General features: G+C 46.5%; 1 long non-coding RNA gene across 2 annotated transcripts in view; it reads left to right on the top strand.

Moving 5' to 3' along the window:
• The first annotated feature begins 250 nt into the window (after positions 1–250).
• Positions 251–23,229, top strand: part of LOC139085428 (uncharacterized) — a 170,187-nt gene continuing 147,208 nt past the window's right edge. The window contains exon 1 of one of the 2 annotated variants that reach the window (XR_011543687.1): positions 251–433. This is a non-coding gene — a long non-coding RNA (uncharacterized lncRNA). The remainder of the gene's footprint in view (positions 434–23,229) is intronic. The other variant, XR_011543688.1, reaches the window with a different exon arrangement.

Genomic DNA, 23,229 nt, shown 5'->3' with positions numbered 1-23,229 from the left:
TTTGGCAGGGCTCGTGAGTTTTAACAAAGACTTGAAACAGCGTGTTGCTTTTCCTTCTTTATCCGTCTTCCCTGGACAATGAGCCCAGGCTGGTCTCCCGCTTGGCCTGGGTCCCCTGGAGCCAGCAGCCCTGGGTGGCTGGCATCAGGGGCTGTGCATGAGGTACCTCTCCAGCTGGGCATCTTTCCAGGAGTTGGTGGAGTGAATGGTGAAAATTGGGGTACTTCTCTGCTTCCCCATCCTCTAAGGCAGAAAAGCACAGTTGCACCTCCAAACCAGAGGGAAAAGGCAGGTGCATCGGAGGGCGGGGGCGTTGCTGGTCCACAGAGCAGGAGAGCCGGCAGGCAGAGGCAGCTGGCATGAGCAGACTGCCCGTGTGGGATCCCCTCCGCTCCTGCCGCCCTTCCTGTTTCTCTTGCAACTGGGACATCAGGTAAGAAAATGGCGAAATTCTGTATTTCTTTATCTCTTTTTCTCTTTTTTTCCCCAAAGAACTTATAAAAATGCGAAAATAGAGCATGGTTATTTGGGGATTTTTATTTAGCAGTTGCCTGCATTTCAGCACGTTTCAGGCAAACCCATACACTGTGGTTCCGACCGGCCTCAAATTACACTTCCTCAAAATAGAAACGTTCTCTGTGAAGAAGTGGACAGGGAGCGACTGCCTTGGAATGGATCCAGCCCTGCTCCCCAGGGGCAGAAGCCCAGGTGCCCCAGTACTCGGAGGGCAGGACGCACCCTCCCATGGCCATTTGGCGGTGGCCCTTGTGAGAAAGGTGGAGAAAGTCCCAGGAGCCACAGGAAACCCGTCACGCGTGTTCTCAGGATCTGCCTGGTGGTTTTGTGAGCCTCCGCTGCATCCCGTCAGCTCTGCACTTAATGGATCTTTTCACAAATGACAGCGAAGGGGTCATCAGAGCCCAGCTCAGGCTGCTTCTTGCGGCTTGCTGGGTGGCAGGGATGGGTCCAGCAGAGGCGTCCCCTGGAGCTGGGAGCAGAAGCCTCCAGCCTGTCATGGCATCTGAGCAGAGAACAGCTCGCGGCACGCCGTCAGGGCTGTTCTGCACCTGTGATGTTCACTCCGAGGTTTCTTCACCACGTGCCAAGCTCTCAGCCAGGTGCCAAGCACGCGGGGCTAGTGACGTTCACTGCCCTGGCCCTCGCGGGGTCAGAGAATAATCCACAGTCGCCCCAGCGAAGACTGAAGTACAGGTGTGGTGGGTGCAGTGAGGGAAAGCGCTCAGTGCCCTGCGGGTGTGACATGGCCAGGCCGGGTCAGGGTGAGGCGGCCGGGGTGGGGGCGTGCTATGCCAGAGCAGAGCCTAATTTTCCTGACAATTTTGAGATTTTGCTCATCATGGATTTTTTTCACTTAATTTTGATGTTTAAAAATATTGCACTTACTGATTGTTGACTTCTTGGTGCTCCCTTAAATTTGAGATGAGTGCCTCATTGTCCTCAGCCTGGCCCTGGCCTTGTGACTCGGGGAGACTAGACGAAGTCTGGGGCGGGCGGAGAAGATGCCCCCGAGGCAGGAGGGTTGATCTGCCACCAGATAGATGCACAACATCAAGGAACAGGGAGCAAATTCCAGAGAAGGGACTGCACGCACACGGTTGTGGATGAGGAAGGGGCCTTGGTGTGCTCACTGTGAGGGGGCGTCGTGGGCAATCAGGGGCTGGATGAACCCCACCACTCAGGGCAGTGAAATTTCAGCTCTAATTACTTCCCAGCAGCGTGCCCTGTTTGCTCTGTCTTTGGCTCCCTAGGCCTTGGCCGCTGGCCTGGCTTTGGAGGTGAGAGCAGGGCACACCAGGCAGTGGGTGTGGCCTCGCAGGGGGCTCGCCGTCGGGGGCCTGTGCTCCCACTGCATCTCCCACGCACGATGAGGTCCAGCTTTGTGCTTCTCATGCTCTTCTCCAAGGAGTGACCTGGAGGGTCACCCAGCTCCTCCGGGCCGTTGGACATCCAGGTCAGAGAAGAGTCTCAGCGAGCACATTCCTCAGGCTGCTCTTGAATCCGAAGCGCTGCTTGGGAGGGGCACATTCTACTGGCCAAGTTCCGTCCGCTCCCCCCAGGACCTCCTGCCTGCCCGGCTCCCAGGGCTCTGTGGAGGCCACACAGTGCAGGGCAAAGCCACGCCTGCCGCCTCCCCCTGGGTTCCGTCTGGGCTTAGGGCTTGAACTCCCCAAGCCAGGTTGCCTCTGTCCCTTTTTTGACGATCTCCTCAGCCCCGAGTAGAGCAGGAGTGCGGCTGGCTCTCAGGACACACCTGCTTATCTCCAGCTTCACGGTTTTGTCCTCGGGTCCCTTAATGGAACAGCTTGAGGGAGTGGGTCCTGGATTAAAATGTGTCTCTTTGGTGAGCCTGTGTGTGACCAAGGTCACTGAAGGGGACAGCCTTGCAGGGATGGGGCAGCCCCCACATGCCAGTGGTGCAGGGGCGGCCCTGACCTCGTAGGGCACTGCCTTTATCACAGGCGGGGCTGGCGTTGCTGTGGGTCTCACCCCTGCGTGTGTAGCTGGGGGCCATCCTTATTCCTGCAGACAGCATGGCATAGACCATTCCCAGGGCAGGCGGCCTGGTGGGAACACAGCGGGCTCAGCGCGCCGGATCCCTTTGTTCCTAGGGCATCCTACGCTAATCTTGCAGTGTCTGCCTAGGCATCTAATGTTGGGGTGAAAAAATGAGTAGATGATGTTGATGTTTATTAAATGTGCTTATCTACGTCCTAAGTTACATTGCCTCTCATCCCTCAACCGTTTTGAGACAGGAGGAGTTGAGGAGCTCCGGCGGGCGACTCTGTGGCCATGGCCAGTGGTGGTGGAGAGATCTGAGGGCTGCATGGAGACCACCAGGTTCCCAGGGGACCCTGGGCAGGCCAGAGCTGAGCCAGTGGGGAGGCCTTTTGAACTGGGGACAGCCTTGCTGCCCACCTCTCCCCCAGCATCTCCTTGCGCTGGGGCAAAGGAGGTCACTTAGCGCACAGACCCTTAAACGTGGGGCTGCCTTCCCCTGCCGCCAGCCTGAGTCCCCCTCCCTCCAGGGGCCAGTCCACGCCCAGTGTCTACAGCTGCTCCTTTGCCCTGCAGAGCCACCGACGCCGGAGCACTCAGAAGGGCCTCATCCACCCTGCAGTTCTGGTCCCCAAGGGGAGGGGCAGGAGCCCAGAGGCTATAATTCTGGCTTCACAGTGATGCTGATGGGCCGTGGGCCAAGAGGGTTGGCTTCATCCTCATCTTCCCCTCCCCCGCCTGCTCTGGCCGGTGGCAAACACGGCTTCTCTCACACACATAGTGTAGTGGTGCCTTCGTTATGTCACTGGCTCTTGGGACAAGCTGGGGTCACTAGCGCCATCTCACAGCTGGGGAGACTGAGACCCAGCTTTGCGGAGTTTGCCTGCTGCCACGTGGGGAGCGAGCGCTCAGCCACACGCATGCCCCGACTACTCTCCGCCCGTCTCTGAGTGCGCTTCTGACTCTGCCGTCTCCCTCCTCGGCAGCATCTTCGGAAGGTACTTGCTATGGAGGCAGCAGGCACCCAGACCGTGGGCGTGGCCTTCCTCTCGCGACGGAGGATGCTGGGCGTGAAATTGACGAGGGCGCTTGAGCTCCGCCCACAAATGGCGTGCTGCCTCCTCGATGTGAAACTGGTAGAGAAAGAAGCCGTTCGAGTGTGTCTGCGCGTCCCTCCCACTCTCCTTTGTGCCTTCCCATATTGAGCCAACCCTCGTGCCGTGTCTCCCGTGTGCTGGGCACCATACTGAGCCCCAGGGAAGAGCAGTGGACCTCGGGTCCAGGGCGCGGCGCTCTCGGGGCTGGGCGTGCTCTCGCTGCTTCCTTTAGGCCAGCTCCTTGGTGGAAGCAATCGGAGCGGGAAGCACAGCCTCTGACTTTATGCCATGCTTGCCTTGGTGATGACGTTGTCTCAGGGCTGGGCTGTGGCTTATGGTCAGCTGTGATACCTCGGAGACTGCTGGGACTAAGATGTCCGTGGTCAGCTATGGGTGTCACTTCCTATGAGACCTTTCCAAGCCAGAACAGTGGGTCCTGGGTTAGCTTTTATAGTAGCACTGTGCCCAGGGGACTCTTGGGGCTACCCTTCTGTCACATACCTTACTTGTGACAGATGGATTTTCAGTTAAGTGGCAGCGAGGATGCCAACCTGGAGTCCCGCTATCTGTATCCACACAGGTACCTCCTTCTCTGGTGCCTTTGCATCTGCTCAACCAGGTGGTGTCTCTGGGCATTAGGACACTGACTGAAATCCTGTGTTGCCTTGCACAAAAGAACTCTGCTGTCCCCATCCTGAGCACATGGTTCTCCAGGTACACACAGAGCAGCCGGATCCAGCTTCGGGCAAGGGTAGCGGAAGTCACAAATTCCTCTCTGATGTATTTGCACAGAGGCAGTGGGCTCCAGTGTCTGAGCCCCAGGAAGGCTAGGACGAAGCTCAGACGGTCCCCAGGGCCCAGGGTCCAGTCCCCACCCTCCACCACCCCAAGGGAGCTCTTTGGGTACAAAGGAACAGCTTCCCCACAAGGTGACACAGACCTCCTTGGAAACTGGGGACCCAGTGCCCAGAGAAATGAGAACATGGTGCCAGGAGAGGCCGAGACTGACTGTAATTGCTGGTGGACATGTCCAGAACAAGCACCTCAATTTTACAAGAGTAATTCTAAGAAAAACTTTGGTTAGCTTTTGTCTTATAGGTGATTTTAATTTTCATGATTTTAATTTTCCCCGTATAAATATAGTGGACATGATTTTAATTTTCCCAGTATAAATATAGTGGACTTCCATTGGAACCCAGGAGGAACTAAGTTCTGGAAATTCATTAGTAATCTCCTAACCCTGAAAAAAAAATGTGTAAGGTCACATATAGTCCTCCACCATAATGTGGGCATTGGATGCAGGAAAACTTTGGATCTCTATTTTGGGGGAAGGTGTGACCTACGCTGGCCCATATGGTGACGTGGTGACACGAGTGATGACCAGTGCCCCCAGGTTCTCATGAGCCAGGCCGCTCCACTCCAGCCCAGCATCTGCAGGGACTTCCTTGCTCACTGTACTCCATTCCCAACCCAGAGTTACTGGTATCCTGGGGAAGAGAAAGGGGATTGTGTCGTGCCGCATCAATGGCTCCCGTTACACCCAGAAGAAAATCCAAACTCTCTACTGTGGTCTGGAAAGTTCTCCAGGGTGTTGCCGCCCATCCCCTCCCTCGATGCCTCTGACCCCACCTTCTGCCATCTTGCCTTCTCTTTCTCTCCTCCAGCCACGTGAGCCTTCTTGCTGTGCCCACACACACCACACCCACACCAGGCCTTCAGCCTTGCTGCTCCCTCTGCAGGGAATGCTGGCCCAGATCTGCAGTGACCGGCTCCTCACCTCACTCAGGTCTCCTCGTTCGTTCGTTCCTCCCCCCTCAGAGCACTCCCTGGACCCCTCCCTGAGCCAGCTCCCTTTGCCAGCCCTGGAGATCTGGTACCCACCCTCCACCTTCCTCCACGGCTCATCCAGCACAGCTTTCTCACTCTGCTCTTTGTCTGCCTAAGCGTGGTACTCCATGAGGGGTGATGCCTGCAGCTCAGCTTCTAGAATGTGCCTTGCTCTGAGTATGTGTCCTGAGAGTATTCCGTGAAGAAATGAACAAATACTAGAATGCATTGCTGGTGGGAATGTGAATTGGTACATTTCTGGAAAACCACTAAAAACTATTTTCTCATGAACAATTGATGAGAAATCATTGAATGTAGAAAGTTAGAAAATACCAATTAGCAAAGAATATTAAAAATCACTTGTCACCTCACTGCTATTATTCGGCAGTGGACCCCATAGTCTTTTCTGTGTGTGGAAAGATGGTTGCGTTGTTTGTAATCTGCTTTAGATGCCTTACCAGTCTGTTATGATAAACCCTTAAATGGTATGAAGTACATTCCTATAAAATTACTTTTAAGGACTCTATTGTATGGAGAATTTATATATACACACATATATGTATAATTCTCTACTTTTCTGTCGTTGGACATTTGGTTTGTTTTCAACAGCAATGTGCAACCTTATGGCTAAATCTTTTGCGCACCCATGATGGATTCTGCTGGAAGCAGAATCTTTGGGTCATGCATTTTTAAGGATTTTGATAATATTGCCAAGTTACCCTTTATGAAAATGAAACTTTTACCCAATTTATCCTATGACCAGCGGTGTTGAAATGCTTCATATCTCCACTCCTTGACAACACTATATATTATCATTGTTTTTATCTTTAACAATATAAGGCAAAAATGATCTCTCAATTTTGTTTTAATTTTCCTGTCTTTGATTACTAATAAGGTTGAACATCTTTTATATGTTTATTGATCATTTGGATTTATTCTTTTGGGAATTGCTATTCATGTCCTCAGTACATTTTTTCCCTCTTGAAATATTTGTCTTTGTTATTCCTTTGTAAGAAAGCTTTATACATTAGGAGCATTAACTTCTCTCTGTTGTATATGTTGAAAATATTTTTTCCTGGTTTTGGCTTACCTTTCAGTTTCAAAATTGTGTTTTTCACATATGGATATTTTAAATTTGTACAATTCAAATCTAGCTATCTTTTTTTCTTTCTAGTTTCTGCCTTTGGAATTGGACTTAGAAAGAACTTCCCCATTACAATTTATGTAAATGGTACTTTATGTTTTCACTTAAAAATTTAAATCTTTAATTCCTGTAGGATTTGTTTTAATATGTGATATGAAGTAGAGCACTGATTTTGTTTTCTGAATGAGTGGCTGATTGTACCTATATTTTTACCAGTTAACCATCTTTTCCCCATTGATATAAAATTCCTTTGTGAAAAATGTGTATCTATGTTTGGGTCTGTTTCTGCACTCCCTATTTTGTGTGTCACTGTTTTAATTATTGTACGTTTCTGCAATACATTTTAACATCTGATCAAGCATCCCTTCCCCTTAATCTTTCTTTTTTCCCTTTAAAAAGGGATTCTTGGATAATTTTTACTTATTTATACTTTCAAATGAAACTTGAAGTCAATGTGACAAAATATCAAAAAAGTTTTGATGGAATTTTGATTGGACTTGGGTTGAGTTTAAAGATGAGATGAGTGAGGATTGACCCGTGGGTGGTAGACAGCCTTCCTGTCCAGGAGCCAGGGCGTCCCCTTTCATCACTCCTTTGAGCGCTTTTTTATGTTCACCCATCATTTCCTGTAATATTCTCCATATGGGTGTTACGCATGTAGAAAATAGTAATGCCATTAAGAGCCTTAAAAATGTTAATTTCCTTTCGTTTAGTAATTGCACCCTGTGATCTATCTTAACAATGTGAACAAAGTCTGGGCATAAAGATTTTAGTTACAGCATTATCTACAATGATTAAAGCATTGGAGACACTCTAAATTAACAAGAATTGGGGGACGGTTACACAACTTTGATACAGTCACAAGTCGAAATATTATGCAGCCTTTAAAAAGATATTTATAAGCTATTTGTGGAAATTAGTTTAAATGTTACATAGAAAATCATAATTGAACTTTGTACGGACACATTTTGTGTATACCTTCTCTATGCATCATAAGATGGTCATAAAGAGAAAAATGTACTAAAACGTTAATAAGAGCGGTGATATGTGGGAGAGCAGTTATGCATGGTGACTATTTTTGACTTGTTCTTTTTTTGTACTTTCTAACTGTTCTGCAGTTTGCGCGTATTGACGTCCTCCCCTAACTGGCGCAAAGCCAACGTCTACGGGAGGTGAGCTGCGACCCGCGCCTTCCTCCGGCGGGCCCGGTCGTGCGGCGCCGGCCGGTACAGTCCCGCGCGCGGCCGGAGGGTGGCAGTGTCCGCTCGCAGACCCGCCGCGCGGCCCGCTGACCTTTGCCAGCCTCCGCAGCCTCTCGTTTATCACTGATCACAAGAGTGGAATGAACATATTTACTTGTGTTTTGCTTTCCACTTATAATATCTAGTGGCATGGGAGGGAAATGAAAACAATTGTTCATAGGGGAAATTTATGAGCTTCATCTGGCTGCGAGATTTCCGCAGTTGCCCCCGCCGCCCGGGGACGCGGATGGCTCTGCATCTTCGGGCGAGGAGGAAGGCGCTCGGGTGCTGTCAGCTCGGGCTTTGGCGGCGGTTGCCTCTCTACAGCAGACCTCTCCTTCCCCTTGAGTTTGAGAAGAGCCCGAGGCCCCCCTTTTGGGCCTCTCACATCACTTCTGGGGCGTCAGAGCGGTCCCCACTTCATGCTCGGCCCTCCACCCGGTATCTGGACTAGCCGGCTTTCCTGACTATCCAGGGATGTCCTCCAATTCCTTCCCGGCAGTGAGCTGGGGGCCCGGCTCTGCATACCCTCACCGATCTCAGGAGGCCCCTCCAAGGTCGCGATGGGGATATGGGGGACTGGGGTGGGCGGCGTGGGGCAAGTCCCTCCTCCTGAGGCTCCAGCAGCATCTGAGACCTGTCGTCTCACATCCAAGATTGGGGTGGGGAAGCCTGAAAGCTGAGGGCTTTATTGGAGATGCATGCCTCCAGGAGTCTGGTGTTCTGCCTTTCTCAGCATGGCAGAGAGCAGTGCGAGGGGATGGGAGCTGCTTGCTGTGACCCAGAAGAGGACAGGTTAGTGAGCCTGTGGTGTTTTCAGACCCCTTGGGCCTCAGACTCACACACTTGCTTCCGGGAACCTGGAACCAGCTCTGCCTGAAGCCCAGTGCTAGGTGGGAACACCCATGAACTGAGCTGTGCTGTTGCCCTGATGAACAGCCCCTACCCAGGTTGTGGACTGGGCCACACCCAGCCTGGGCAGAGAGGCGCCAGGCGCTTACACTCCAGGTGAGGCTGGAGGACTGTCCAAGCAGCTGTGTTCATAAAGGGGAAGCCAGGCTGGCTGTACCGGGGGCCGTAAGACCAGAAGCAGAGAAGAAAGATTATGAACACACTGCTAGTGTACTTTGATGTGGACACTTTGTATCGCTTGAGGCATGTCAGTGTGTATGTGTGTTTGTGGCGGGGCTGCCATGGGAAAGTGGTTTGTGGTTGTAATGGATCTGGGATTCTGTTCTCTCTCCTCCTTCCTTCCTCTTTCTTTTCTTCTCTTCTCTTCTCTCTTCTTTCTTTTTCTTTCTTTCTTCCTTCCTTCCTTCCTTCCTTCCTCTCTCTCCCTCTTTCTCTCTCTCTCTCTCTCTTTTTCCTTCTTTCCTTCCTACCTTTCTTCCTTTCTTTCCTCCTTCCTCCCTCCCTCCTTCCTTACCTTTCTTAGCTGGAGGAGGTTTTCCTGAGGTCACTGTGCCCTTGGGAGTGCATGAATACAAAGCCCACAGGGTCCTCACTCCCTGACAATACAGTTTGCTCTTGGCTGGGGCTGCTCCAGCTCTGTGCCTGCGGGCATGTGACAGGGTGTGGCGGCTGCAGTGAGAAGTGTCGGGTGAACAGGTGAGCCTTGGACACCAACTGGCCAGCACAAGGGCCTTGTGGGGTCTTGGCCAAGACCCTCCTCTGCAGCTGCACCCTCGGCACCCACACGTAGGACCTCAGGTTCCCTCAGCATCAATGAGGGATCAAGTCTTCATTGAGACAGAGCTGGTTTCCTCCCAGTGAGGTTTTTGTTGTCAAGAACAGAAGAAAGAGAAACTGGTCCACCCTATGTCTTTGAGTGGATATTTAAAGACCTTGTGTCATCACCAGCCAGGACCCTGGTTTTACATTTGCTGGTAGACGGTGGTCTGGTTCCGTCTTGGTGTCTCACGCCCCCGGGACCCTCTCTCAGCTCATTATCATCCACCACATTTTCCCAGCAGTCTTACAATCAGATTATTCAAAATTGCACTGCTTTATTGCATATTGCTAAACTCCAAGACAAGCAAATACCCAGATAATGAACAATTATTTATGACAAATTATTACCTTTACATATAAGATGAACAGTGAAGGTGACTACCTCTCCCTGAAAAATGGGTGTGCAGTTTTCACGTGGAGTTTAGCAAGTGCCGGCCGACGGTTGGGTCTGGAGGGTGCTGTGTTTGTTCCGCTCCTGCTGGCAGTTCAGAGGGTGGGTGTACAGGCCGAGGGCGGCCTCTAGCTGGCGGGCAAGCCGTTCACTCTTTTACTGAAGGCAGCTGTAGTCCCATCTCAGCCTGGAGCCGGGCAGTTTCCGTGGGGCTTCTTGCTTTCTTGGTATCCTTTGAATATGTAATGATGAAAGCTCTAAAGAATGTGACACGTTTCACTAGTTGCACTTGCATTTTAGTTTTAAAAATTGTGTATTATTTGAAACGGAACTTAACTTTTTAAATTATTCGTGGACTCACTAACGTATGGATTGCTTATTTCACCCCATCTCCACGGTTCTCCCTGTGAACAGAATCCTCTCTCAGCTAATTATAACATACAGTATTTCCCCAGCAGTCTTACAATCAAATTATTCAAAATTGCATTTCTTTATTGCATATTGCTAAAACCCAAGACAAGCAAACATCAAGATAATAAACAATTATTTATTGCAAATTATTACCTAATATATAAGATTAACAGCTTGTAACTATTAAGATTAATACATGTGGTAAACTGTATTTATTATACTTATTTTGTAGCAAATATCTTTGTATAAAACATATGTTTATGTATTGCAATTAATGAGAAAAAGTGTAAGATTAACAATTTATGTTGGGTTTTGTTTTTAGATTTATGCACACTGTAAAACTTATTTATTGCACTTATTAAAAGTATTTAATGATGGACTTTTAGATGCTATATTTTTAATGTGCAAATATAAACTAAAGGAGTATTAAATTACAAAATGGAAAATTATAACCGAAGTCAAAGAATCTAACTATTTTCTGCTATAAATCTGCTTTAAAAAGATCATCACTGGAATTACCGAATCTTTAAATAGTGGCCTTTATAGTACATAATGAGTTCCAATGAGTTATCCTTTGAAAGGCTTTTTTCATCATTAAAACTAAACTCAACATCTTGCTCTTAAAGATAAATGTAGCTAACAGCATAAACAGCAGAATCATTTCATTTTATGAAGAGAAGTTGAATAACATTGGTGGGAAGAGGCGCATGGCTGGACGGGTCCCCTAAAGGTGAGGGAGCAAGACCAGCTGGCAGGAAAGGCGGAGCCCCAGAACGGGTGGCTACTTGGCTGAGAGGCAATGAGCAGCCTAGGGGCTGAGGGGCAGACGTGCATCTTTGCCGCCCTGGCTCGCCTTCTCGATGGAGATGAGGCAGGTGTAGCCAGAGCCGTTTCTCTGCCACGGAGTTAGAAGAGGACACAGACAAAGGTGGTGGTGCTCAGACTAGTAAAATAGAAATGGGGCTCTGAGCATTTCTGGCCTCGCCAGGGTTCAGAGGCCCCGGCTGCTTTGCAAGGCAAGGATGGGAGGCATTTTCTAGAAGGCTGTCGGAGCAGAGGAGCGGAGCAAAAGAAAGCCCTCAGGGAAAACCTGCCGGAGTTTTGGGTCCTCATTTTCGTGAACGTTGTAGTAATGAGTTATGGAAATGAGAAATTCCTGTTTTTTTTGTGGAGAGAATTCTCCCATAGCCCAGGGCTGCTGAGAAGAAGCTCTGCTCCTGTGCAGCGATATGTCCCCTGCCTGCCCGTGGCCAATGGCCTAGACCTCACTTGTATTCTCTCCACGCGCTGGGTGCTGATTCCTGAACTGGGGTCTTGTCCCGCCCCGTTGCCTGTGGGACCCTGAAGAAGCTGGATTCAGAGTCAGAGCACAGCTTCCAAGCCAGACAGCACAGACCCCAAACTGTGGTCCCTGTGCAGCTGTCCGGGCCCACTGACATGCCATCGTCCTTCTGACTGCTGGGCGGGGCCTAACAGGGAGTTGCAGGCCAGCCTCTGCACAGTGATGCGCGGGTCGCTGCCTCGAGGCTGGGGAGCGGCTCTCTTCTCCTCCAGGGCCACCTGGACTCTGGCCCTTCCTGGAAAGAGGAGGAGAAGGTGGAGGCAGAGGTGGGGGCGGGTGGGGAGGGGAACGAGCTTCCAGGTCCCTCTGCGCAGGTCTCTGTTCACTGGTGGAAATCTGGTGACTAAGAAGAGGAATGGTCATTTACTCAGCAGTTTGTGTTAATTGATTTCAGATGAGGAAAGCGTTTCCCCCCCCCACAAAATTTATTTTATTTGTAGTATAGGACACATGCAAAGCTCCTCTGAAAAATGAATAGAGCACATAAAACTCTCCATTCCTTTGTGTCTGGAAGCATCGTGGGTGCTGTTTGGCGCTCCTGTCCTGGGGCGCGCCGGTCAGCATCCTGGGCGCCCTCGGGAGGGGGAGCATGGGATATGCGTTCTGCCTCTTCCTCCGGGGGGGGGCTGCCTGCAACCAGGGTGGCAAGGGGAAGGGGCAGCCTGGAGGCTTCTGTCTCTGCCATGTCCCCAGACTCCCGCTTGGGACGAATGCAAACACTCCCTTTCTTCTCATAGACATCGGTTTATTGACCCACCTGCTCACTCATTTCTTCATTGGTTAATGAATTAATTCATTTGTTCATTAGTGAATTTGTTGGCCCATTAGTTAAGCAGTTCATTCCTGCTTATGGTCATTCATTCATTTATTCGTCTATTCAGCATCGGTTCATTCAGCGAGAGCGTGCAGCTGCCTCCTGGGAAAGGGCTCCGACCGAGCCCCAGCCCCGGTTTTTAGGGGTGGGGACCTGGGACAGCTCTCTCTGAGTCAGGGTCTTCATGAGACTCGGCAGTGGTGCTGGTCTCTGCTCCCAGAGACTCTGCTTCTCCAAGCTTCCCCAGGGATCTCCTCTCCGGGTGGCTCCCTGCCGGGGCCGGGCCGTGCACGGAGGACCAGAGGACCGCGGCTCAGGGAGGTGTGGGCTTCGGCCATGGAGGGAGTGGGAACTGAAAACCCTCCCCCTCCTGAGAAAGGGCAGATGCTGGGCCTTATTCTCCTCTGGAGTCCAAGGAATCAGACTTCTTCCTGTGCCCCTGAGAGTTCACCACATTAGAATGGTCAACGTCCCTTTAAGAAAAGCTGCGAACATTGACAACAAGGTGACCTTATTTCAACCCATCAAATTGGTCAGTGTTTGTCGATTTGGTAGCATGTGTCAGAGGCAAGGAAGCGCACCAGTGCTGGCGGCTCGTGGGAGTAACAAGCGGGTTCCAGGAGGGCAAAGCATGCTTTCTTTTGACCTGGTGAGGCTCCTGTAGGAATGTATCCCGAGGACTTGGTTACAAATGAGCACAGCAATTTGCTACAGGTGTGTGTGTTGTTACAGCACCTGTGTAAAAGAAATAACCAGACAAAGCAGAGATATCTAACCACTGAGATGAGGCGCGTGAACCATCTCACATTCAGCAGAAGGGGGCAAGAACCGGGGAGTTGAATGGTGAGAACCAGGGTTTGAGAGCTGCTAAAATTTGGTTTCTTTCACGGACAGAGGACACATCTGGACAAGGAGAAGGAGGGGCCTGGTGGAGGGGGCGAACCTCACTCGGAAAATGCTCCCTGGTTCCCTGCGGGAGGCCCTGGGCTATTCTTTTTCTTTCTGTCCCCCTGTTTGCTTTAGCAATGCATTTCAAGTGTGTGCTCTCAGTGTGAGCGGCCCGTGACTCCGGAATTCCACTGTTAGGAATGTCTGCAGGGAATAATCCTAGATGAAAACAAAGAACCATGTGCAAGGATGTTTATCGCAGCTTTATTTTTGACTTTTTCTCATAGAAAACAAAAAATGCGCAAAGTAGCATGAACAGAAGAATGGACCCCCATGTACCGGTTCCCCAGATCCAGCTCCCGGGCCCCCTCCAGTTCCCTGGATCATCGAAGCAAATCCCAGATACCGTGGCATTTCATCCCATCGGTAATTCTGAACGCTTCTCGAAAAGATAAGGACTCCTTAAAAAATCATGAGCACAATACTTCTCTCTCACTTTCAAAGTAACCCAAATTCCTTCGTTTTGTCCAATATCCAGTCAATGGTCAATTCTCCTACTTGTCTCATAACTTTTCTTTTAAACCGTTTCTTTGCAAACAAAGAAACAAAGTCAGGTAAAGTCCATCCATTGCAACTGGCTGACAGGACTCATCTCTCTCCGTCTCCAAGTGCCCACCTCCTCTCTCGTCCTCTCTCCCCTTGGAAGTTATTGAAGGAGCTGGAGGAATGTACTGTTTCCCACAGACTTGATTTTGCTGATTGCTTTGTTTTTGTATCACTTACCATGTTCCTCTGTCTCGTATATCCTGTGACTTTGTCACCCACAGAAATCACAGATGTTTCCATTTAGCATTAAAGCTATTGCAGGTGTCTTGAAATATAATTTGTACTCATCTCCGCTTTAAAATGATTGGACTTGCCCCCAGACCTTGCTACTTGATAAGTAAATGAAGATACATACATATTCTTATGTCACAAATTTGTTTTTTGTAAAATATTTTGATAAATGTATTTCAATAGTTTGTAATCTATATGTTTCATTATTCTGAGAAGGGGTCCAGACTCTTCACCCAGATGGCCAGCGGGGCCAATGGCTCCAAAGGGTACAACCTTCCATTATTTTACTAAAGCTGCAAAATGATTGCATTCTAATTGTATTCATGTCTTTTTAATTCATTAGCTTGAATACTTTTTTTTTTTTTTTTTGGTGAGGAAGATGGGCCCTGAGCCAATATCTGTTGCCAATCTTCCTCTTTTTGCTTGAGGGAGATTGCTGCTGAGCTAACATCTGTGCCCGTCTTCCTCTATTTTATGTGGGATGCCGCCACAGCATGGCTTGACGAGCGGTGCTAGGTCCGTGCCTGGGATCTGAACTGGTAAACTCTGGGCTGCCGAAGCGGAGCTTGCGAAGTTAACCACTATGCCACCAGGCCAGCCCCCTGGAATACTTTTTAAGAAGAAATATCCATCATCAACTATTTGGTTACCTTGATTTTTAGGGATTTAAAAAAATGAAGCTTTTTATTTTGAGATAATTGTAAATTAAGGTGCAGTTGTTAGAACTAGTACAGAGAGATCGCATGAACTCTTTCCCCAGTTCCCCCAGTGGTAACATTTTGTGAAACTGTAGTACACTATCACCACCAGGATATTGACGTCGTTCCAGTGGACATACAAAACAGTTCCAGCCCCACAAGGATGCCTCACATTGCCCTTTTTCAGCCACATGCATTTCCTTCTTGTTCCCACCCACTCCTTAACCCCTGGCAACCACTAATTTGTTCTTCATTTCTGTAATTTTGTCATTTCTAGAATGTTGTATAAATGGAATCATCCAGCTCATAACCTTTGGGGACTTGGTTTTTCATTCAGTGTAATTCTCTGGAGATTCATCCGTGTTGTCGCTCGTCATTGCTGTGTAGTATTCTATAGTATGGCGTACCACATTTTGTCTAATGATTCAACCCTTGAAGGACATCTGGATTATTCCAGCTTTGGGCTATTATGAATAAAGCTGATATAAACATTTGTGTACAGACTTTTGTGTGAATATAAGTTTTCATTTCTCTGAGATAAACGCCCAGGGGTGCAATCGTTGGCTTTATGGTAGTTGCATATTTAATTTTTTTTAAAGATTGGCATCTGAGCTAACATCTGTTGCCAATCTTCTTTTTTTTCCCTCTTCTCCCCAAAGCCCCCGAGTAAGTAGTTGTATATTCTAGTTGTAGCTTCTTCTGGTTGTGCTCCGTGGGACGCCGCCTCAGCATGGCTTTAGGAGCAGTGCCATGTCCGAACCAAGGATCCAAACAGGCGAAACCCCTCCTGCCGAAGTGGAGTGCACGAACTCAACCACTCGGCAATGGGGCTGGCCCCTATTTAATTTTTTAAGAAACTGTCAAACTGTTTTCCAGAGCAGCTTACCATTTTACTTTCCTGTCAACAATGTAAGAGTGACCCAGTTTCTCTGCATCCTCATCAGCATTTGGTGTGGTCACTCAAGACATTCTGACGTGTGTAGCAATATCCATTGTGGTTTTAATTTGCATCTCCTTTAAAGGCTAATGATGTTGGTGCTGGCCCCGTGGCTGAGCGGTTAAGTTCGGGCACTCCGCTGCAGGTGGCCCAGCGTTTCGTTCGTTCAAATCCTGGGCGTGGACATGGCACCGCTCATCAAACCACGCTGAGGCAGCGTCCCACATGCCACAACTAGAAGGACCCACAACGAAGAATATACAACTATGTACCAGGGGGCTTTGGGGAGAAAAAGGAAAAAAAATAAAATCTTTAAAGGCTAATGATGTTGAACCTCTTTTCTTTCTTTCTTTCTTTTGAACATCTTTTCTTGTGTTTATTTGCCGTCCGTATATCCTCTTTGGTGAAATGTCTCTTTGTTTTTTGCCCATTTTCTAATTTGATTGTTTGATTTTTTTTAACTGTTGAGTTTTGAGAGTTTTTTTTATGGTCTAGATACTGGTTCTTTCTTAGATATATGATTGCAAATATTTTCTTCTGGTCTGTAACTTGTCTTTTCATCTTCTTCATGGTCTTTCGTAGAGCAACAATTTTTAATTTTGATGAAGTATATTTCATCAATTTTTCCTTTTATGAATCATGATTTTGCTGTCAAGTCTAAGGACTCTCTGCCTAGCCCTAGATTCTGAAGATTTTCATGTTTTTTACTAAAAGTCTTATAGTTTTACATTTAAGTCTGTGATCAATTTGAGTTAATTCTTTTGCAAAGTGTGAAACTTAGATCAAAGTTTGTTTTTTTGGTCTATGGATGTTCAATTTCTCCAGAGCCTTTATTAGATAGCTTTTGCGTCTTTGTCAGAAATCATTTGGGTGTATTTATGTGGGTCTGTTTATGGGTTCTCTATTCTATTCCATTGATCCACATTTCTGTCCTTCTGCCAATACCACACTGTCTTGATCACCGTAGCTACATAGTAAGTCTTGAAATTGGGCAGACTGATTCCTTCTACTTTATTCCTCTTTTTCAAAAACTGTTTTAGCTATGCTGGTTCCTTTGCTTTCCAAATAAATTTTAGATTAATATTGTCTCTATATACAAAAAAAAAATCTTTCTGGGATTTTGAAAGAAATTACCTTAAGCCTGTATATCAGTTCAAGGAGAATTGATCTCTTTACTGTGTTGCATCTTCTAATCCGCGAGCATGGTGTGTCTCCTCATTTATGCAGATCTTTGATTTCTTTCATCAGCTTGTGTAGTTGTCTGTACAAGTCTTGTACATGTTTTGTTAGATTACATCTCAGTATTTCCTTTTTCTGAGCAATTATAAATGTATTATATTTAAAATTTTGGTGTTCACTGATAGTATGTAGAAATACAATAGATTTTTGGGTGTTTATCTTGTAACCTGCAATCTTGCTGAACTCACTTGTTATTTCTAGATTTTTGGGGGTAAATTTCTACATAGATATTCATGTCATCTGCAAATACAAACAGTTTTGTTTCTTCTCTCCTGATTTGTATGACCTTTTTTTTTTTTTTTTTTTTTGGTGAAGGAGATTCTCCCCGAGCTAACATCTGCTGCCAATCTTCCTTTTTTTGTATGTGAGCTGCCACCACAGCATGGCCACTGACGGATGAGTGGCGTAGGCTCACCGCTAGGAACTGAACCCAGGACGCTGAAGTGGAGTGTGCCAAACTTAACCAGGAGGCCACTGGGGCTGGCTCTTGTATGGCCTTTTATTTCCTTTTTTTTTTTTCATTACTGCATCAGCTAGAACTTCCAGCAAAATGTCGAATAAACGTGACGAGAGCGACACTTTGCCTTGTTCCTGATCTCAGGGGAAAAACCTTCAGTCTTCACCAGGAAGGGCAACGTTAGCTGTAGGTGGCTTGTAGATGCCCTTTATCAAGCTGAGGATGCTTCCTACTGTTCCTAGTTTTCTGAGAGCTGCTTCTTTTTTTCAATTTCATGAATGGGTGTTGAATTATGTCAAATGTTCTTTCTGAATCAATTAATGTTATCGTATGGTTTTTATTTTTTAGCCTGTTTGTATGGTGGATTACTGTGGTTGATTTTCTAATATAGAACCAGACTTGCATCCATGGAAGACATTCCATTTGGTTATTGCACGTAATTCGTTTTACATATTGCTGAATTCTTTCTGTGAAGGATTTTTGCATCTGTCTTCATGTAGTTTCCCCCCTTCCTTCTTTCCTTTCTTTTCCACTCTTTTTCTGGTTTTCATATCAGGGTAATACAAGCTTTATAATATGAATTGGGAAGTGTTCCTTTCTCTTTATTTTCTGGAAAAGTTTATGTAGAATGGTGTTAATTCTTCTTTAAACATTTGACAGAATTCACCAGTGACAACATCTGCACCTAGAGATTTCCTTTTGGGAGTTTTTAAATTACAAATTCAAATTACTTAATCATTATAGGGCTATTCACATTATTTTTTTCATATTGGATGAGTTACGGCAGCCTGTGTTTTCCGAGGAAATCAGTCCATTCCATTTTGTTTCAGCCGTCAAACCTACACTGCAGAGTCGTTTCTGGTATTCCCTTATCATCCTTTTGATCTCTGCAGGGTTTGTGGTGATAGCCTCCGTGTCATTTCTCGTATTGATAGTTTGTGTTTTCCTCATTTTTCCTTTCTTTGTCAGTTTTGCTGGAGATTTGTCAATTTTTTTGATCTTTCAAAAGAAGTAGCTGTTTCATTGATTTTCTCTATTGTTTTTCTGTTTTCGACATCATGTATTTATGCTCTTAATTTTATTTCCTTACTTCTGCTTTCTTTGGGTTCATTTTGCTCTTTTCTAGGTTCTCAAGGTGGGAGCTGAGATTATTGACTTGAGACCTTTCCTCTTGTCTAATGGATGCATTAGTACTAATAATTTCCCTCTCAGCACTGTTTTAGCTGTGTCCAACAACTTCTGATAGCTGTATTTTTATTTTCATTCAGTTCAACGTTTTTATAAATATTTCCCTTCTTAACCCATGGGTGATTTAGAATTGTGTTGTTCAGTTTCCAAATGTTTGGAGAATTTTCTGTTGTCTTTCTGTTACTGATTTTCATTTGGTTTCATTGTGGTTGGAGAGCACACTCTGTATGGTTTAAATTCCTTAAAATTTGTTGAGGTTTGTTTCATGGCCAAGGATGTAGCCTATTTTTGTATATGTTCCATGGACACTTGAAGAGAATGTGTATTCTGCTGTTTTGGGTGGATTGTTTTATGTGTCAATAAATTCTTGTTGGTTGACGGTGGTGTTGATTTTTTTCTGTATCCTTATTGGTTTTCTGTCTAGCTGCTGAGAGAGGGGACTTAAATTACCAACTAATGGTGGGTTTGTCTCTCCTTTCAGTTCTGTCAGTTTTCACTTATATTTTGCAACTCTTTTGTTTAACATACACACATTTAGGATGTATACACATGTATGCAAGAATGACGCATACAAGAATGTATACACATTCCTAGTAGATGGACCCTCTTATTCTTATGTATTATCCTTTTCTCTCTATGGTAATTTTCTTTGCTCTGAAGTCTATTTTATCTGATACTAATATAATTACCACTTTCCTTTGATTACTATTTGAGTGATATATCTATTCCATCCTTTTGCTTTCAGCCTGCCTATATGGTGTATTCGAAGTGAGTTTCTTGTTGACAGCATGTGGTTGGGTCACGTTTTTAAATCCATCTCTGCCATCTCTTTTATTGGTATATTTAGACCATTTACATTTAATATAATTATTGACACGTTAGAGCTTGATTCTGCCATGGTTGTTGTTTTTTCTTTTGCAGGGAAATATTCACCCTGAGCTTACATCTGTTGCCAATCTTCCTCTTTTTTCTCCTCCCCAAAGCCCCAGTACATAGTCGTATATTCTAGTTGTAAGTCCTAGTTCTTCTCTGTGAGCCACCACCACAGCATGGCTACTGACAGACGGGTGGTGTGGGTCCATGACTGAGAAATGAACCTGGGCGGTTGAAGCAGTGAGAGCACCAAACTTTAACCACGAGGCCATCAGGGCTGGATTGCCATTGTTCTTTTTGTTCGTTTGTTTTCTGTGGTTTGTTTCTGTTTTTCTTTTTTCCTGTCTTTCTGTGGGTTGCTTGAACATCTTTTAGAATTCCACTTTGATTTATCTGTAGTGTTTTTTTTTCTTTTTTTTTTTAATAAGTTTTTTTTTTTTTTAAAGATTTTTTTATTTTTTCCTTTTTCTCCCCAAAGCCCCCCGGTACATAGTTGTGTATTCTTCGTTGTGGGTTCTTCTAGTTGTGGCATGTGGGACGCTGCCTCAGCGTGGTCTGACGAGCAGTGCCATGTCCGCGCCCAGGATTCGAACCAACGAAACACTGGGCCGCCTGCAGCGGAGCGCGCGAACTTAACCACTCGGCCACGGGGCCAGCCCCCTTATCTGTAGTGTTTTTGAGTGTATCTCTTTGTATAACTTTTTTAGTGGTTGCTCTAGGTATTACACTCTTTATATACAACTTATCAGAGTCTGCTGGTGTTGTTATTTCACCAGTTTGAATGAAGTATAGAAACATTATCTCCCTTTAAGTACCTTTATCTTCGCCACTTATAATATCATTGCTTCAAATACTTTCTTAACATACATTTAGAACCACTTCAAACAGTGTTATAATTTTTGCTTCAACCATCAAACATGATTTGGAAAACTCAAGAGAAGGGAAGCCTATTGTATTTACTCATATTTTTGCTTATCGTATTCTTTCTTCCTGCTTGATGTTCCACCTTTTTTCTTTTACAGAGGTCTTTCTGTTGAGAGAACTTCCTTCTGCCAGTCTTTTAGAGTAGGTTTACTAAGGACAATTCTCTGAGTTTACCTTCACTGAAGAATGTCTTGATTTTCCCTAATTACTGAAAGGTATTTTTGCTGGGTATAGAATTTCGGGTGAGCTGTTCTTTTCTTCTTCTTCCCCTGGCTTCTGTAGTTTCTGATGAGAAATCTACTGTTACGCTAATTATTTTTACCCTATATTAACATGTCATTTTTTTTCTTTGCCTTTAGTTTTCAGAAGTTTAATTACAATGTGTCTTGGCATGGGTTTTTTTGTATTTACACTGTTTGGGTAAACTTAGCTCCTTGAATCTATGGTTTTATATCTTTTGTCAAATCTGGGGAGTTTTCAACCACTCTCCCTTTGAGTACTTTCTAGTACCATCCTCTTTATCCTTTCTTCCTAGGACTCTGATGAGATGAATGTTAGGTCTTTTGTTATAAATGCACAGGTCCCTGAGGCTCTATTATTTTTTTCAGTCTACTTTTTTCTCACTGTTGTTCAGATTGGGTAATGTTTATTGTTCTCTCTTCCAGTTCACTGATTCTTTGCTCTTTCCCCTCCATTCTGCTCTTAAGCCCAACTACTGAGCTTTTATTTTGGTTATTGTACTTTTCAGTCCTAAAATTTCCTTTTCGTTCTTCTTTATAGCTTCTAGTTCTTTGTTGAGACTTTTCTTCCCCATTTTTTAAGGTGTGCCTGTAATTGCTCACTGAAGCATTTTTTTAAATGATGATGACTTTAAAATCCTCATCAGATAATTCTGACATCTCTGTCATATTGGTGTTGGCATCTGATTGTGTTTTTCTCTCAGTTTGAGACTTTCCTTTTTTGTGATATGATGAGGATTTTTTTTATTGAAACCTGGGAATTTATGTGTCATATTATGACACTCTGGATCTTACGTAAGCCTTTTGTTTTAGATGGTTTTATCTAACATCACTCTAGCAGGGGAAGAGGGGTGCTGCCCATCAGGTTTGGCTTCACATATTTTGCAGTTCTGTTATTTGGTGCATACGCATTTAGGGTTGATATGTTTTCTTGGTGGATTTCATCATTATGTGCTGTTCCTCTCTATCTCTGGTAGTTTTCTTAGCTATAACATCTATTTATCTGGTACCAGTATAATCTACCTCCAGGCCCCCACTTGCCTCTGTTGACTGGAGGGAGTTGGATCTTTTCTACTCTTGGGTGTGGGTAGGAGTGCTGGCTCCCCACGTGGGCACCACTGACACGGTGATGAGGTGGGATTGTGAGCGCTGGGTGATGGTGAAAGTCTTGATTATCCACTAGGTCTACTCTGACTCCATCAGGGATGGGAGGGGCGTTTCCTAACTGCCAAATGAGAGGTGAACTCCAGGCTCCCCACAGTCTCTACTGACACGGTTGGGAGAGGGAGCCCAGTGGGGATGACGATCCTTCTCACACCTGGCCGTCTCTGGCACTACTCCGGCACGGACTTTCCAGTTCCTTGTTACAGCTCTTAAGGGTGGAAGTCTAGACTCCCCATTTGGCCTTTGCTAGTGTGGGTGTGGGTGGGAACAGTTTTCTTCTTTTCTGTGGTGTTTGGCTGGAGTAGAGTGGTTATTGTCTGAAGGTTTCCTGACGTACGAGGCTGCCCCCTCCTTGTCCTTTGGCTGGAAAGAGCAGGCTTTTGTTGGGGCTTTTTTTGTCTGTGCCCACTGTAGTTTCCAGATTTCCCACTTCTTCAGTCCCAAGTCCAGCAAATAAGAAGCCAAAAGAAGATCAAGGGAACTGACTCCTGTCATTTCTTGGGTCTTGAGTTCCCAGCCTGTCTGCCTTTGTCTCCCCACCTCCTCTGGGATCAGTGAGCAGCCTCCCTTCTCTCATCTCCCCCCCGGAGTTTGTTTCATGCCATTGAGCACATGGCCTTTGACTCTCATTCATTTATTCATTCATTCAGCAAAATTGGTCGTGTGCCTACTCCTGCAGATGCAGTGGTTAAAGAACCTGTGAGCTACAGTTAGTGGAAGAGACAAACGGTAATCCAGGGCTTGGGGGGTGGTCTTCCCCTGGACTGGCCTTGTGTAGGGCAGGCCCTGGGTCTGGCACGCCTGCACAGGATGAGATGGGGCTCCCAGGTCATAGTCCTGGAGGGAGACGCATTGGGCCCTGGCTTCCCCAGGACACATTTACTCATCCACTGAGCACCTGCTACTGCAGAGCCTGCACTGGGCAGGGATGTGGGGTAAAAGCAGTGGCACCAGCTCCTCGCAGCTCTAGGCCAGGGCGGGGCCGGGACGAGGCTGTGGAAAGAGTTAGTGCCCTGAAAGCTCTCCCTGGAATGGAGGCTGAGGTCGCCAGTGGCGGTGGGAGATCAGTATATGGCTTTCCTAAGGAGGAGGCTTCTGAGCTGGTCCTGGGCACTGATTGGAAAAAAGTTCTGTTAGACAAGCAGCCTAGGAATGGGCCCTATTCCCTGCCCCCATCAAGTGGAGCAGCTGGAAAAGGCACCTGGGGGACTCAGATTCCCACCCAGGCTCCCACCCCAGGGCAGTTCTTCCCCTCATCATGGGCATTGTC

Source organism: Equus przewalskii, chromosome 9 (genome assembly GCF_037783145.1).
Source record: "Equus przewalskii isolate Varuska chromosome 9, EquPr2, whole genome shotgun sequence".
NCBI lineage: Eukaryota > Metazoa > Chordata > Mammalia > Perissodactyla > Equidae > Equus > Equus przewalskii.
Note: the sequence above shows the minus strand (reverse complement) of the source record. Positions and strands in the feature narration are given on the sequence as shown.